The 17,503-nt window shown below is 41.2% G+C and overlaps 1 long non-coding RNA gene across 1 annotated transcript; it reads left to right on the top strand.

Moving 5' to 3' along the window:
• Positions 1-230: 230 nt before the first annotated feature.
• On the top strand, positions 231-1,724 carry LOC143474249 (uncharacterized). The gene is made up of 3 exons (XR_013120714.1): positions 231-448; positions 913-1,004; positions 1,419-1,724. It is a non-coding gene; the product is annotated as an uncharacterized LOC143474249 (long non-coding RNA).
• The last annotated feature ends 15,779 nt before the right edge of the window (positions 1,725-17,503 follow it).

The following is a 17,503-nucleotide window of genomic DNA, read 5'->3' as shown; positions in this document are numbered from 1 at the left end:
TGTGTCATCCAAATCTTGGGTGCCGATGCACCAGCACCAGAGACAACACCTTTTAATATCTTCCCACTTCATTGTCTTTATGTGGACTGATATGGAATTATACTGTACATGCAATTTTATATATACCCTCATTTGTTGTGCTGTCGTTATGACGACAGAGCAGGTATTATGACGTCATGTGGAATTATGGGAATATATATTTTTTATTCGCTCTGTGCACGTGACGCTTCCGCATGCCCATATACCGGCAGTATCATTTCCGGTTATCGGGCGCGACTGCAGAGACACGTCAACAATGACGTTTTACACGCGCTGTTTGCAGGACCTCCCTCGGGTGACGGTCAACGATGTTCATCGGATCGTCAAGACACACATGCCGCGGCTTCTTCGAGCGAGAAAGAGAAAGATTTCAAGATGTACATATCTAGTTATATTGACAACTACGAAGGTGAGTGTTCCGTGTTAGCGCTAGCACACAGCTAAACGTAAATTAGTTAGCGTTAGCATTGTGTGTGTGTGTGTGTGCGTGCGCGCGCGCATGTGTGTGTGTGTGTGTGCGTGCGCGCGCGCGTGTGTGTGTGTGTGTGTGTGTGTGTGTGTTAGCTAGCTGGTCGTGTCTGAACACTAAACTTCGTAAGAGCTTAAACTCAAGATCAACACAAACCCGGCGGATCCCTGTGTTTAGCCCGGCCATGACTGGGTTAAACAGCGGAATCTGTGTTTGTAAACAAAGCGCAACTCGACGGTGTTCGCCGACGCGTGTTTGTTTACAAAACAACGAATATTGTGCTTTGTTTACAAACACGGAATCCGCGCCGGAGACTGCTGTTTAACCTGTCTCAGGACTGAGTTATCTCACTTCACTATTAAACACATACTGTGATTAAGTCTATTCTTTTATTTGCATTTTAGTGTGGAACAAAGATCAGGTGACAGGAGAGATGTGTGTGAGGGCGACCTGTTTTAGGTCGATGAAGAAGTCGGAGAAGCCACACAGCTCGAGTGTAGGGTGACAGTGCTTTAGAAGATAGATGCTATGAATGTTGTTTTTAGATTTATGTTTATGGGGATTAAAAACATTTTGTTGGTGAAAAGTAGTGGAGTAATGTTTTGAGTAATGTTACCTGGCAATGTGAGTATGACTTAATGTCAGGAAAAGTAAATGTTAAAAGGCAAAACCCCCAGAAACTGTATTTGTTCAGATGTTTCCTGATTTACTTTATTGTAAATACTATTGAAGCTGGTAAATTGTTTATGTCAAATGAGGGCCACATTAGGCAACACTGTAGACTATTAGTGACAGTGTATTCTAATTATATAGCCTTTCCTGGCTGATTTTATTTTGTAAACAGTTTTTTTTATTAAATTGCACTTGATACTGTTTCTCATTGTATTTGCTACATTTTGTATTTTTGCAGATTTCTTTAGATGATTCGAGACCTGCTCATGTGTTGCTGGGACAACTTTGTGCAATCATGTGGTGGCATTGCTTTATCAAACTGCACATTATTCACAACTAAGAGTTCCTGCTGTTCCTCCTGTCCTGAGCTGCACAGAGAGTGAGCAGCAATGGCACAAGCCAAGAACTTTGGTAAGTAATAATATTCTAAACTTTGTACATTTGTGTAAAAATGTAGGGTGCTATGAAAAATGTCAATAAACACAGAATACAGTCATATTGTCACGTAGGGCTATGCCTCCTCTCGTAGCTGTCACTCTGGGTTCCCTCATGTCTGTATTCCCTGCCTGTTTATCCCGCCCTGCTCGTTGTCTCTGTGATTTCCCATTGTTTGCCACGCCCCTGTTATCATTGTTGGCACCTGGTCCTTGTCTAGTCCTGTGTATAAAAGTCCCTGTGTCTCCCATGTCCGTATTGGTCTTTTTGTTCAAACCTGTGCCTAGTCATTCCAGCTGTTCGTAAGTTTGCGCCTTTGTGTTATCCGTCTCCCGTGTGTTTTGCCTTTTGTTCCTTAGTTAGTCTGTCTTGTTGTTTTCTGTACCCGTTGTCATGCCTGTGTATATTTCATGTATGGACTGCCTTCCCGATCTGACCTGCGCCCGTTATTTCGACTCTGTCAATGGAATTTCCTTTAATAAATCTCGCTCTCAGCATTTGTGTCCGCCTCCCTGTTCTGCCCAGCGCAGGTCGTTACACATATACTACTTATTTTAAATTACAAAGACATCATTTCAGATATTAAGACTGCAAAATGTAATTGATTTAAAAAATAAAAAGCACATATACCACTGTGCTGCTGACAGTGATCCACCACCCATATAATATCTGCTCAGGGGTGGTCTGGGCCATAAATGAGTGGAGTGAAGACAATCAATCTATGCAGAGAAATTGAATGATCTTTAGTTGTTGAACTACTAAGCTGGCCTGAAAAGAATTGTGCCAACTAAAGTGGCCAATAATTATACCTACTCACCATAACGGAAGTACTGTTTTGCATAAACAAACTTTAGTATGCATCATTACAGTAACATACAAATGAATATAAAATACCACAGTATAGGTTGAGTTATTCACCCATGCACATTAGCAGTATGAGTATAAATAAATAGTGATCTCTGTAGATATATCTCTGATCATTAGGATCCTCTGCTCTGTAAGTTATGTTGACTGCTCTTACCTAGAAGCAAAGCAGGGCACACTGCAGCTGAAGCGTCATCATAACTACTACTGACAGATCCAGGGGCAGATGCTCATCACAGGAATGGACTGGTGTGACTTTGTTGTTTTTGCTGAGGAGGACATGTTGGTGCAGCGCATATTGAAAGATGCACAGGTAATTAACACCATTAAACAAAAGGTGGACCATTTCTTTTTTCACATATACATGCCCAGATGTCTATAAACTCAGTTTGTATGTTTGTATATATTGTTGTATTTGTTTAAAATGTTCTTATAACCCTGATAATGATCTGTAGAATAGAAAAACATTTGAATGTCATTGGCACAGTTCTGATATTTTAAAAAACAACTCAATAGACAAATCACAAGCACTTTGTTTCAAAATAAAATTATTTATTTTCCTTCACTTTGTCATTGTTTTACATTTCGTCAAGCTTAAGTACAAACAAGTGAAACATTTATATTAAATATTAAACATTAAAAGTGAAGCCCATTAGATGTGTACATGAAAAGTAAACACATGGATAACATGCATATGCACCCTTAAATATTTACCACAGATTTGCAACATTGGTCCTGGGGGCTATTCCACGAAGCGAGCTTATGAAAGCGGCGCTTATTAGAGTGAGCCTCGCTTGAGTTAGCCAAACAGTTCACTTCCGTCTAGTTCCGTTCCACTAACGAAATCCAGACTCAACCTGTTCCCGCTAATTCAAGCCCGGCTTTTGTAATCGGCGATCATGCGCGTGCACACAGTATTTACACAGCCTCACTAATCGATATTCGAAAAGGCAAGAAAATGTCGAAAGAGCTGAAAGAGCGAGCAGCTTTTTTTTCTTCTGATGAACAGGAGCTACTCATACGTCTTTATGAGGAATATAAAGACGTTATTATGAAGAAAGGCAACACATCCTGTATTAATAAAGCCAGAGAAGCTGCCTGGCACAATATTGCAGACAGATTAAATGTGTGAGCATATAATTTAATCCATTCATTGGCATTTTAAAAGTGTTATAGTAAATTAATAATGTTAATAATTTCCTGATTTAGAAGTAACATGAGCGGGGTTAGGAGAATGTGGCAACTGTATAAAATATTTTAGCAACCAGAAAGAAAACTGCTACTGCTGCTGCTGGTGGTGGGCCTCCTGTAGCAGCCCTCACTCCTGCAGAAGACCTTGCTTTAGAGCAAAACAGCGGACGCCCCATCATTGTGGGAATTGAAGGAGGAACATCATCTGATCTTGTCTGTCCTCATGATACACAGCCTTATGTTAAAGGTAGGTTTAGTTGTTTCTCAGATTTTACATTTTTGTTCTTACAGGCTACATTGTAGTATTATTGTATACTTGATGACTAAAATTTTACAGTGGTGGGGGGTGTGCTGACTCTTTTGGACCCTCCTGTATTTGACAATGATGTGAGTACCATAAACCCGCCTATTTCTTATGACTGAACCCTGAGGACCGTTAACATTTACGTGTCTTAATTTGTTGTTTGCAGGGGGAGATTGCCGGACCATCCAGGATGGTACAGGAGGATGAGGACACAGTTTCTGCCTGTTCAGAAAGGACACAGTGTCTGCCTGTTCTGTAAGGCGTGTGTGTCTATCTATCTGTCTGTTAATGTGCTGTGTGATCTCTGTTCTTCAATTTCCTTTAAACACAACACAAATCATGAGAAGACCCTCAGGCCTCCATGTTCAGAGCTCACACCTCTGCAAGAGAACACGTGAGTAGTTATGCAGTTCAACATGAATAAATACTTCTCATTCTTGACTATACTTCAGTCTTAAAGGAATCCATGATTAGTGAGATCTACAAAAGGTTCTTGCTCTAAGATATAGAATGTAAAAAAGCAGATCTGCAGTACAAAAAACTAAAAATACGGAAGTTGGAGCTTGAAATAAAGAAAATGGAGAAAAATGTGAGTATTTGCAAAAAGGTCTCACTTTAATATGCTTGTTTTTGCAAGATAAGTAAATCAAAGTTTCTTCTGTCCACAGGCTCAGCAAGACAATTAATACATTTCTCTTTCAAAAAAAAACGCCTCTTGTTTTATGTTAATAGTGTTAATGAACAAATGCAAACAAAATATTCCCTTAACTAAAGTAAGTGTTTGCATACATGTCCCTCATAGCTCTACCATCCATGTGGTCTGCAATTAAAATGTCGTCTTCCCATTGCTCCAACTGCACTCTTGGCATTTCTTCTTTTTGCAGTATTGCCACATTGTGCAAAACTGCACAGGCTGCTTTAATGTCACAGGCTCTCTCAGGAGTGACTGAGATGGCGCAAGCAGTTAAATCTGCTGTTTAACTGTCCAAATGCCATCTCAATGCATGCCCTTGTCTTTGAATGTGCACGATTGAACCTCCTCTCTGCATCTGTTGTAGGGTCTGCATATGGGGTAAGGAGAAAAGGTTGGCAGGGGTAACCCCTATCCCCAAGCAGTAAGCCAGGAAAAGCACCTACGATTATAAGGAGTAGAGTTAAACACTGAGGCCAAATCTGCACTATTTTGTGTGGTTGGAGTATTCTTACCTTAGCAAACCTCTGTGCCAGTGAGGAGGCACGAAATATCCTGGAATCGTGCAGCGAGCCGGGCCATTTTACCTCAATGTTGGAGAATAGAAATTGGCTGGTGCAAACCATCTAGAACAATGGCAAAAGTGACAAAGGGTGAAAGTTATTCAAACCCATGAACTGACATGCTTTACAATTTCTGTTGGGTAGGCAAAACTTGCATGTACCTGTACATTGATGCTGTGAAATAATTTTTTGGTTCACATAGTCTGCCTCCATGGGTACAGATGGAGCCTTTATCCAGATGTGAGTACAGTCTATAGCACCAATGACATTTGGAAATCCTAGACAATTCAATGCGTTTTGAATTGAAGGAATTTTAGCATGAAATAGTTGATTAAGATGAATACAAAGCACTTTGGTAAGTGCTCTGGATAAGAGCGTCTGTTAAAGTCATATAAATTTAACTCCAAGTTACTGATCAAACCAACACTACTTCTCATGAATACATGCCAGCTGTTCTGAAAAGGATGGGAAGGATGCCTCTGTGACCAGGGAATTTGATGAATATATTAAGGAAGCGCTTAAGCGCAAGGTAAACCTTTCGAATTTCGCTGCAGAACGTTGCCTTACTAAGATGTTATGCATCCCCAAAGCTGTACAGAAATGCACGACTGGCAAAGAAGCACAAAGCGATACAGACTGTTTGGGGTTTGGTAAGAGATTTACTACGTCTAGTGGTCTTCTCAATATATGGCCCCGGTAATTTACAAAGATATATAATACTGTGTCTTCTGAACCTGTAGCATCGGCGCAGATGGAAATTCTGAAGTGAGGGGGACCAAGCTGTACAATATATGCGTTTATGCTTGTAGATGCTAGATTTCGGATGGGGTCAATATAAATCTGGAGGGGATCTGTCCCCCCCGTCCCCAGTGCCATCTGCGCCCCTGACCTGTAGTGCTCAAATAAGTAGTCATCCGGAAAGCCCAGTGGATCTGTCCTGTCCTGGAATGACCTTGGAGCTGGTAGCATGAATGCTCTGTGCACTACACACGCTCCCTCATCTACTGGATTCTCTACAAATGGGCATGCCGTGGTCAATCAGCCTTCAGCCTTCACTGTTAGCTGCTCTTTTTATAGCTTACATTTTGGATTATTTGTATCACCTGTATGAAAATCTTGGTAAGGTAGTTGTCTGTATCCATTTCCTTTTTGCACCATTAAGTTAACCACACATTTACATTATTTATACTGAACATATGTAAATTGCAAAGTGATATGATTTGCTTGTAATTTGAACACAAAAGAGGAAGTATGGGGATAAATATATACCTAAAAGTATCTTCACCTAAATTACTCAGTATTAATAATTATTAATACTCAGGTACAAAGAATTGTATTTTTTGTGATATAGAGTTTATGCTAATGTATGTTTCTGCACCATAACTGCGATTAGACACTGTATTCCATTTTACACTGACCTGAATTTGTGAAGATTAAACCAATACATTAAAATGTGCAGAAACCTCACTGAATAACATTGAATATGTACTCTTAAGATCGAAATATAAATTGCATTTTGAAATATAATTATTAAATTTTGATAATAATAACCTGCAATCATTCCAAACTAATAATTACAGTACTCAATTAAATGTATAAAGATGTTATAATATATGCTACATCCACAGCCATTTAATGGATAGAACTGCAGCGGAACCTTGTTCCTCAATTCAGTTTCCCGGATGGCGAGACTGACATCTCAACTCTAGCCTGGTACGGAGCAGGTTAGTTCAAACGTATATGTTGCTGTAGTAACTGAGCGAGGCTCAAGTCTAGCCTCTTTTGTGGAACCGAATTTGAGCAAAATGAGCCAGGCTTGTCTTTAAAAGCCCGGCTTACTGAGTTAGCTCGCTTCGTGGAATACCCTCCTGGAGTACCATTGCCCTGCTGTTTTTCCTTATTTAGTAAACCTACCTCAAATCATGAAAGCCTTAATTGCAGCAGGGAAACATCAGGAGAAATTCTGTAACATTTCTAAAATAATAACAAAAAGCCCTGTACATGAATGTAAAAAGTATTCTTGGGAAAGAGCAAATGTTATATATTCTGTACTCATACAGCCCTTTCCACCATCCGAGGCCCATTTCTTGACAAGAGGACCATTCTGGTAGCTGGAGAGAAGACATGCCACAGTAAACAATTTGATTGATACTTCCTGTGATGGAGAGTGGTATTACAGTGTCAAATAGTTTGTTTTCTTTAATTCGTCTAATCATCCTCTCCACATGTACCCTTAGACGTGCAATATGCTGGGTCTCTCTCACATCATCTTCCAGCATCTGTGTTCTCTTGTGCAGGAAAGCAGGCCTCATCAGCTCATCAATTGGTGTTAGCTTCTGGATTGGGCAAAAACAAAGAGAAAAGATTAAAATAATATACACAGTCCGGTCACATTATGAACACCCATTGAAACCATACTGTGAGCGTGGTACTACGAGTGGGTGAATATGGAGGTGGGTTCACTACAGAGAGTGAGGTAAATACAGACATTGGAGTTCCCAATCCAGGTGTTTTAATTGTGTATTCCAGCAAAGGAGTAAATCACCAATACTAGTAAACGAAAAGAAAAACTGTATAAAAGGAAAACAAACATAAAAAGTACTCAAGCCCACAAAGGCTTATAAGCAGTACCTCCAGTAAGCACTGGCAATCAGCAGCCAGTCTAGCCCCTAAGTTTCTTGGGCTCAACACAATAATAATAATAATAATAATAATAATCTTTATTTGTATAGCACCTTTCATACATACATGTAACTCAAAGTGCTTTACAGTATAAATAAAAGAAACATTAAAAGGAGATAAGACAAAGACAAAAAGACAAAAAGAAAATGTTAAAAGAAATTAAAGATAAAAATATTAAGATAACATAAAAAGTAAAAAGTGAAGTAAGATAATAAAAAGTAAAGTAAATAAGATAAAACTATTAAGACAGAGTTTCTTAACTAAAAGCGGATCTAAACAGGAATGTTTTGAGACTGCTCTTAAAACTATGCAAGGATGAAATGCCTCTGAGCTCTTCAGGAAGAGAATTCCAGAGCTTTGGGCCATAGTGGCTAAAAGCACCCTCGCCAATCTTTAATCGGCTTTTAGGAATCACCAGTAGATTACTGTTTGAAGACCTGAGAGACCTGACTGGAACATATCTAACCATCATTTCACTTAGGTAAAGAGGGGCAAGACCATGAAGACATTTAAAAACCATGACTAGAACCTTAAAATCTATTCTAAAGCTGACAGGTAACCAGTGCAGTGAGTGGAGTGCAGGTGTAATATGATCTCTCTTTCTCCTGCGGGTCAGAACCCTTGCAGCCGCGTTCTGAACTCGCTGTAGGTGCGAAATAGAGCTCTTTGGAAGAGCAGATAGAACAGCGTTACAATAATCTAGCCTTGATGTGATAAATGCATGGACAAGTTTTTCACTGTCAGCAGGAGAGAGCATATCTCGGACCTTAGCGATGTTTCGAAGATGAAAGTAAGCTGTCTTGCATGTAGTCATGATGTGTGATTTGAAGCTGAGCTCATTATCAAAGGTGACGCCCAGGTTCTTAACACATTGTCTGGCTTTCAGATTCATTTGATTTAAATAAGTCTGGACATCATTCCTTTGTGAATCACTGCCAAGAACAAGAACCTCTGTCTTCTGTTTATTTAACTGCAGAAAATTGTCAGACATCCATGTCTGTATATCATCTATGCAGTCAAACAGTGAGCAAATTGATTTTAGGGCTTTAGGTTCTAGCGAAATATAAAGTTGAGTGTCATCTGCATATTGATGATAACTAATACCATGTTTATTAATGATGTGTGGTAACGGAAGCATATATAGGTTGAATAGTAACGGCCCAAGAATTGATCCTTGGGGGACGCCACAAGTTATTTTTTGACGTCTGGAGGAAGAGGTACCTAATGCTACATAGTAATCACGCCCAGTTAGGTACGATCTAAACCAGTCTAAGACTAAGCCACTAAGGCCTACCCAGCTCTGTAGTCGATCAAGAAGTATTTCATGATCAACGGTGTCAAAAGCGGCGCTTAAATCTAGCAGAAAAAGGACTGAGAGTTTGCCTGCATCCTTATTCAATCTCAAGTCATTTACTACCTTAACTAGGGCTGTTTCAGTGCTGTGGAGAGCTCTGAAACCAGATTGAAAAGTGTCATTTATTTGATTTACTTTGACATAGTCATTCAACTGAATTGACACTACTTTTTCAATGATTTTGCTAAGAAAGGAAAGGTTAGATATAGGTCGATAATTATTAAGAATTGTGGGATCAAGATTTCTGTTCTTTAATAGTGGTTTAACCATTGCAGTTTTAAAAATTTTAGGGAATTCACCCAATTGCAGAGACTGATTAACAATCGTTAGAACTTCATTTGCTAATGAGCTCAGAACCTGCTTGAAAAAGCTTGTTGGTAAAGGGTCCAGTTCACAAGTAGAGGATTTTAGTAATGAAATCACATCAAGTAGTGTTACCATGTCAACTTCTTGGAAATAAGACATATTAAAGTTAGGCTGAGTAACTGATATAAGGGTTGATGGTCTATTAGTGCTTGTTGCTATGTTCTGCCTTATACTAGTAATCTTGTCCCTAAAAAATATAGCAAACTCCTCACATTTTTCAACTGAAACAGTCTCAGGGAAGCCACAGGAGGTGGGGTTTACTAGCTGATCTATGCTTCTGAACAAGACAGCTGAGTTATTATTGGATGAATTGATTAAGGTAGAGAAATAGTTTTTCCTTGCTGATTTCACTTCACTGTTGTAATTCTGCAATGTTGTTTTATAAATATCAAAATGTACTTGCAATTTTGACTTTCGCCAACGTCTCTCAGCCTGCCTACAATCTTGCCTAAATTTTACAATAGATGGAGTGTTTCTCCAGGGCATCTTAATTTTACCAGAGATTATTTTAGTTACCTTTGGTGCCACAGCATCAATACAGTTCCTAACTCTGTGTGTGAATGTTTCAACTAGCTCATACCCATTTTCTGAGAGGGGAGGGAGGGACTGTATCATGTCTGTGAAGGCCACGGCACTGCCAGCACTGAGATAACGCTTGGTTATTGTGCGCTTTTCACTGAGTGTTCTAGTAGATAATGACATGTTGAAAAATACACCAAAATGGTCAGAGATTGCAACATCAGTAATTTCAGTATTATTAACCTCTATACGTTTAGAAATGACCAAATCTAAAATGTGGCCATGCTTATGAGTTGGGCCTGATACATGCTGTATGAGATCAAAAGAGTTAAGCATCCTCATGAATTCTGAAGTGATTGGATTTGTGGATATATCCATGTGAATATTAAAATCCCCAGCAATTAAAACATAATCAAAATCAATTAAAATCCTTGAAAGCATTTCTTCAAAATCTTCAAGAAAATCTGCATGTAGTCTGGGAGGATGATAGATAACAATAAAAAGAACTGAATAAGTACTGTTGAGTTGCACTGCCAGATATTCAAATGTAGGATGTTCCCCTAATGAGATCTGCTTACATCAGAATGCTTTATGGTAAAAACATGCAACACCACCACCTCTCTTATTTACTCTAGAGACATTAAAATAGTTAAAGTCGGGAGGTGAAGCTTCATTTAGCACTATTGCTCCATTGCTATCAAGCCAAGTCTCTGTTAGAAAAAGAAAGTCCAGACAGTAATCTTCAATTAATTTAGCTATTATAAAAGACTTGTTTGTGAGTGAGCGGACGTTTAGTAAGGAGACTTTGAAGACTTGATGTGTTTGATCAGCATCGCTTACATCACTTGTGCATTTCACTGGGATCAAATTTTGTTTGTTACAATGTTTTGTACCCTTATGTTTTCTTTTGATTACATTTTTATTTCGATTCTGAGAGCCATGCCACCGGCTATTTAAAATAACTGGAATGTAGCACTGACTAGGAGCATGGGTTCCAGCGTGTCAGACCTGAGAATTCACTGAGTGTGCAGGAGAAGTGGGTGAGTTCCTGCAAGACAGCAGACTGTAGTGTTGCAGAACCTCTTCAATCTCCTGGAGTTTACCTCTGAGACTGTGGACAGATTCTCTGACAGGAGATGGTGGGCTCCTTTGACTGACATTACTGACGTTACTGCTTGCGGTTTGGTGCAGATTCCGCATGTGAGTGATTCCATACATTAGATTATCCACAAGCATTTGAGTCCCAGCCCTGTTAGGGTGAAGCTGATCAGGTTTAAAAAGCTCAGGACGCCTCCAAAAAATGTTGAAATTGTCAATAAAGTTTACCTTCCGATGTGCACAGGCTGTAGTGAGCCAGCTGTTTAGAGCCAGCAGTCATGTAAAGTGACCACTGCCTCGACGTGCAGTTGGTATCGGTCCAGAAATGAACACTTCACACTGGGAAAACTCCAGAATGTCGAACAGATGGTTAAAATCCTGTTTCAGTATCTCAGACTGTTGTTTGTAAACATCGCTAGAGCCGACATGTACAATCAATCTTTCCGTAGCTGGATGGTCATGCAATATGTGTGGAATCATGGGTATCACTTCACAGACAGTAACACGAGGAAAGCAAAAGACCTTAATACTGTTACTCCATACATCTCTGATGACTGAGTCCCCAATTAGCAGCGTTTTGGGCTGTGGCGGTGTTACTCGACTTCTTTCACCATTAATGCCTCGGCGGCTAACATGGTTAGCATCCCGATGGCCAACATGGTTACCACCCCGATGGCCAACATGGTTACCACCCCGATGGCCAGCATGGTTACCACCCCGATGGCCAACATGGTTACCACCCCGATGGCCAACATGGTTACCACCCCGATGGCCAACATGGTTACCACCCCGATGGCCAACATGGTTAGCATCCCGATGGCTAACCCTCTTAGCATGCTTGTTAGCATGCTGCTGGCTAACACAGTTGGCAGCCTGGTGGTTGGTCCGCGAATGGCCAGAGTTATTTGCAAGCTTAGCAGCCAGACTGGAGTCGGATCTCTGATGCTGATTGGGGTGCGTTTGATGTCCTTGATGTCCTGGAGAGGGAGGCAGTATGTTGTGATGAGACTGCTCAGTTTCTGCTACTTCAGTTGAGGCAAGAGCTTCATATCTGTTATCGAGAAGAATGTTCTGTTCTGAAGATTGCTGCTTGCCGCCGCTGCTGTACTGGTTTCTGCTACGTTCCTTCCCCCGAACAAGAGTCCAGCCCTTATCATTGTTGTTGTTAACAGGATTAGGAGTTGAGGCCAAGATGAGCTTAGGCTTTGCCCCCAGTACATCCCAGCGACAATGGAGAGAAACGTCTCTTTCTTTGCCAGTCACAGGGACGGTTTTGTCAGCGGTTTGTGTGGCAAGAATCGAGTCCAGATATTCTTCCTCCTCCCTTATAGAATGTAAGGTATGGATTCTTTCCTGAAGTTCTGCAACCCTCTGAGACAGTTTGATACACTCAGAGCAAATAGATGATGTGGAAGCATGAGCCATAATCGCAAAAGCACCGGGCACAAGGCTCAAATATCAAAGTTAAAAATCCAAAGTGCAAAAATAACACCCAATAAGTTCTGGCAGGTATTTCACAGCTGAAAACAATATCAGCTGCTGATAAAACAGTGCACAAAAACCACTCACAAGGATGAGGCGCAAAAAACAGTTCACTCGCAGTGTCGGACTGTCGAATGTAAAAATGCTAAATAATCCTTTATAGATGAATGTAAAAAAGCTTACCAAGTGAAGTAACGAGTAATGGATCCTTTTAACTTGTAAAAATAACTTGAACTTGTAGATATAACTCAAATAAATGAAAGGACAGGCAGAGCTGACAGAAAAGCGTCTGTACAGGAGGAAAGCAGGAAGTGATTTTCCAATATAACATCCAATATCAAACAACCAACATTAACCAACCAACCTCAACCTCCTTAGCCTCTGAGAGGAAGGCCTCTTATACTAGTAGCTCCTCCCCTTAATTAAGCTGGGACACACCACTACTACTAGCAGGGGTTACCTACAAACACAAACATGACATACATACATTACTGCAGTAACACAATATATACATAACATTTTACATTTAGTGCACTACTATGACAAGAATAATAATTAATATGTCCATTTGTTGCATACAACTCCGTCCTCAGGTATTCCCAGGAACTGTAACCCCCCTCCCCTCCTTCAGTAGGCCGAGGGCCCTTCGGCCACTATAAGAGGAGGAGCTGGATGGGCCGCCAGTCCCCTGAGAATCCCGGAACAGGTAAATACAACATTATAATCAATCACATGTCTTTTAGAGACTTGGTGATGGGTGAGTGTATCATGTTTTGTAAATTGTATCTAAGCATTTCTGTCGTCAAAGCAGTTGCTTAAACATGAATAACTTGCATTTTAAACATTCCAGCCACACCTGGAGAAGTTGTGTCGGCATTCGAATATTCGGGTTCTCCACAGGCAACATTGTCGACTCGGAATGCAAAAATTCGAGACATTTGAGTTTTTCTTGACAGTTTCACGATAATTTATTCAGTTGGTTTGATGTTCCTCGAGACCTTGTTAAGAGTAATGATGCTGTGATTGTGATGGTATACACCAGGGGCGACCCAGCCCGCCAGGGGGTTCAGTCCAGCCCACGGAATAAACCTGCATTATTAAAAAAGAATAAACTCCATTTAGTTAAAATCTGCAGTTCCTATATTGTCTGCACCCTGTTAAGTGAAATGTCTGTCAAAAAAAGAGAAAAGCGGACACAGAGTGTCGGATTTTTCAACAAAAATGGAATTACTTCAGAATAGGCTATATGCACACGGGGTGCTGACATATTTCCGTTTAAATATTAGCCAGGTCAGCCCATTGATCTATATATCTATATATGGATTGCGCTGCTGTAACACACGATTTCCCCTCTGGGATACATAAATAAATCTATCTATCTAGCTATCTATCTCAAAAATCCCAACAGAGGATGTAATGTAATTATCTGTAGTTATGTATATATATATTCATGTACATTTTTGTACATTAAATGTGGTTTACATGTGTTGTGACCAAATGCTGATTTACTGCAATAAATTCACTGTTTAAGTACTGTTTAATTTATTTTAGTAATAATTTGTCACCCACCTGAGAGTTCTGATTGCTTACCATACTGTATCAATTACACAAGACACTGACCAGATGAATGCTAATTTCTTTATTATAATAATTCATTTTCTATAAAATTACATGCATCTTTTTAATGAATATAATTACACCTATAATAAAACAATGAAATATATTTAAACACACCTTTAAACACAACTTACACAATGTGTGAAACACACATTTAAGTACACACACAGGTGAAGTGAGCACACGTGCCCGGAGCAGTGAGCAGCCTCTACAGCAGGGATGGGCAACTTCCATGATAAAGAGGGCCAAAAATTTTTCAGCACTATTATTGGAGGGCCACATGACCACGCACTTCAAATAATTGGATATGAAAGACACTACAAATTATTCTCAATAAGAACATTTTCAATGAATTCAGATCTGTATGTTTATTGCACCAACATACATCTATTTTCTGCATATAAATGCATTAACATGTCCTTAACCCTAGCAAGTCTATGGGCATTTTTGCTGTTTAAGCATGGTTACATAAATGTGTCTCTAAACATACTTAATTATAGCATTTTACCCACATGTCTCATTTTTTTTTTCTTTTAATTATTAAATTATTATTGATCTATTTGCGGGCCGCCAGTTGCCCATCCCTGCTCTACAGCCTCTAGGGCTGAAGTGCCCTTGGGTAAGGCACCTAACCCTGAAGTGCCCTTGGGTAAGGCAGCTAACCCTGAAGTGCCCTTGGGTAAGGCAGCTAACCCTGAATTGCTCCACGGGCGCTGTAGAGGCTGCTCACCGCTCCGGGCACTCATTGACAACTACAAATGATTATAGAATAGAATAGAATGCCTTTATTGTCATTATACACATGTACAATGAGATTGAAAGCTTACCTTTTTCAGTGCAAACATACAGAATATAAAAAGTATCAGAAAAATTTTTACACTATAGAATAATAAAGATTTTTAAATTTAAATATGTAGCGCCCTAGCCGAATACTATTGAACAGTATGTGGCGTTTACTACAATAAACGCGGCCAGGGCCCCGGGTTCACTGTTATCAAAACTTAGGTGGAGAGGTTTACACTAGTCACTTAAGTCAAACACCGTATACGACATCTAATAACACAGGAACATTTGCTTATGTAAGAGCAATAATGGTATGATGTAACCTGTTCTATATGTTCATACATTTGTAGAGTGCCTTGTAGCCTCTAGAGGGGAGTTAGAGTGATGTTGAAGTGGGAGGAGTTAGAGAGAGAGGGTTGGACAAGTGTGTGAGCGGGAGAGAGAGGACGGAGACCCGGACTAGCCGGTAGCCACTACTACTAGCCTCCCAGTTGTTCTTGATTAAAGTGAGATACGTTGAAATCCATTCTTCAGTCCCCCTGTTATATTTCCACACTTATCTCGCTACCGAAATCGCCACCTGGATTGACCCACAGCCCGAGAACCGGTAAGAGTACTGGTTCCGTAAAAGTACGTTTTACACTGGTAGCAGCGGTGGTTGGCGATTTTTTTTTTTTCTCTCACTACTCGCCTTCTTCGCTAACAAAACAGCGCTATTTTTCATTTTTGGGGAGACTTGGATTGCGTTGTATTAACTCGCACTTTTAGTCGACTGGTTGAGTTTTTGCTACGTGCCGCTTGTTTTGTGCTTTCCTGGACGTGAAATGGCGGACGAAGAGCAACCTGCTCCCTCCCTGCAGCCTCTTGCAGCGCCAGTCTCAGCCGAGACAGTTCACGCACGTGTTCCGTTCCGTATTGAACTGCCTGCTCCCTTTACCGGTGAATCCCTAGAGCCATTCAGTTCGTGGATTCAGCGTTTCGAAGTAGCATTGGAAGTTTCAACTGCTCATTTGGAGAAAGCGAAATTACTAGCTGCGAGACTTAGTGGTCCTGCATTCGCATACTGGCTAAGTTTGCCTGAACAGGTGAAGTTTGATTATGATCAAGCTAAAGCGAAGTTGAATGCGGTTTTTGGACAGACACAATTTTTGGCCACCTTTCAGACACACTTAAATGCTCGCCCTCGCAAACCACAGGAGCCCCTAGAAGTATATGCTGCGGACCTAAAAAACTTAGTGGCGGATGCTTTTCCATGCTACGGCCCAGAGGCACAGAACTGTGAGGTGTTCCGGCGTTTTGTGACTGGGTTAGATCCCTCATTACAACTTAAAATCCACGAGCATGGTGCAGTTACTTTGGAAGCTGCACTGAAAGTGGCGACTCAGTGTGAACGAGCACAGTTAGCTCTGTCAGTAGCAGCACACACACCTGTGATGCCAGTGACTGTAACTCCACAACCTGGTGCCATGTCACCCTCTGCAGTAGCTGAATTAACAGCTGCTATTGCTGACCTCAGAACGGAACTGCACGCCTTGACACAAACGCATCTGCAACACTCAGAGAAGAGATTTGACCACCTCGCGCACCATGTGACTGATGTCCAGCGTGGCCTACCAGGCTGTGCTCGTGCTGCATACCCTTCAGGCTATATGGCTGCACACGCATGCACAAGCGGATGCCATCGAGACCGGGGCGACCTTCAACAGCATGACTGTGTTGACTGTTGTGCCACATCATCACGTCATTACAATAGAGGGCGTCGACCTTACACTGATGGATCCCCACCTCCTCGACACAGACCACGTTCATCCAGCTGGACTCTCCAGGATGATGACCAGCGCGTTTCTACCCATGATACCAACTCGGCTGCCCCTGGACGACCTCGCCAGTCTCCATCTGACCGTCAAGATGCGTATAACCGGCAACCTGTGAGGGATGACGGCTCCCCTCCCAGGTTTCGCCGTGACAGGTACTCTGGTCGCTCTCTGTCACCTGGAAGCCATTCACACTCATCTCCTTACTACTCACACACGCCACGGAGCTCTAGGCCCCGGTATGCCCGTTCTCCATCACCTGCCTCACCATACATGTACACACGGCCCTCCACCCCCCCCTCTCCACCCCCAGCATCACATGACAGGCCACACCGCCCGCATCATTATTCCCCCTCACGGCGTGTTCACTTTTCCACACCACATACGTCTGACAATTCGTCCCGTGCCGATGGTCAGGGAAACTACTAGAAGCTGGCATTGCGGACCAAATGTCAGCTTATTGTACCCCAAAGGTCCCTTCTCATGTTGTACAGTCTGATATAGATACATCTCCAACGCCCTACATTTCAATTTCACTTTTTGGCTCTGAACAGCACGCA

This window comes from Brachyhypopomus gauderio, chromosome 13 (assembly GCF_052324685.1).
Source record: "Brachyhypopomus gauderio isolate BG-103 chromosome 13, BGAUD_0.2, whole genome shotgun sequence".
Classification (NCBI taxonomy): domain Eukaryota; kingdom Metazoa; phylum Chordata; class Actinopteri; order Gymnotiformes; family Hypopomidae; genus Brachyhypopomus; species Brachyhypopomus gauderio.
This window is presented reverse-complemented; position numbering and strand designations above follow the sequence as displayed.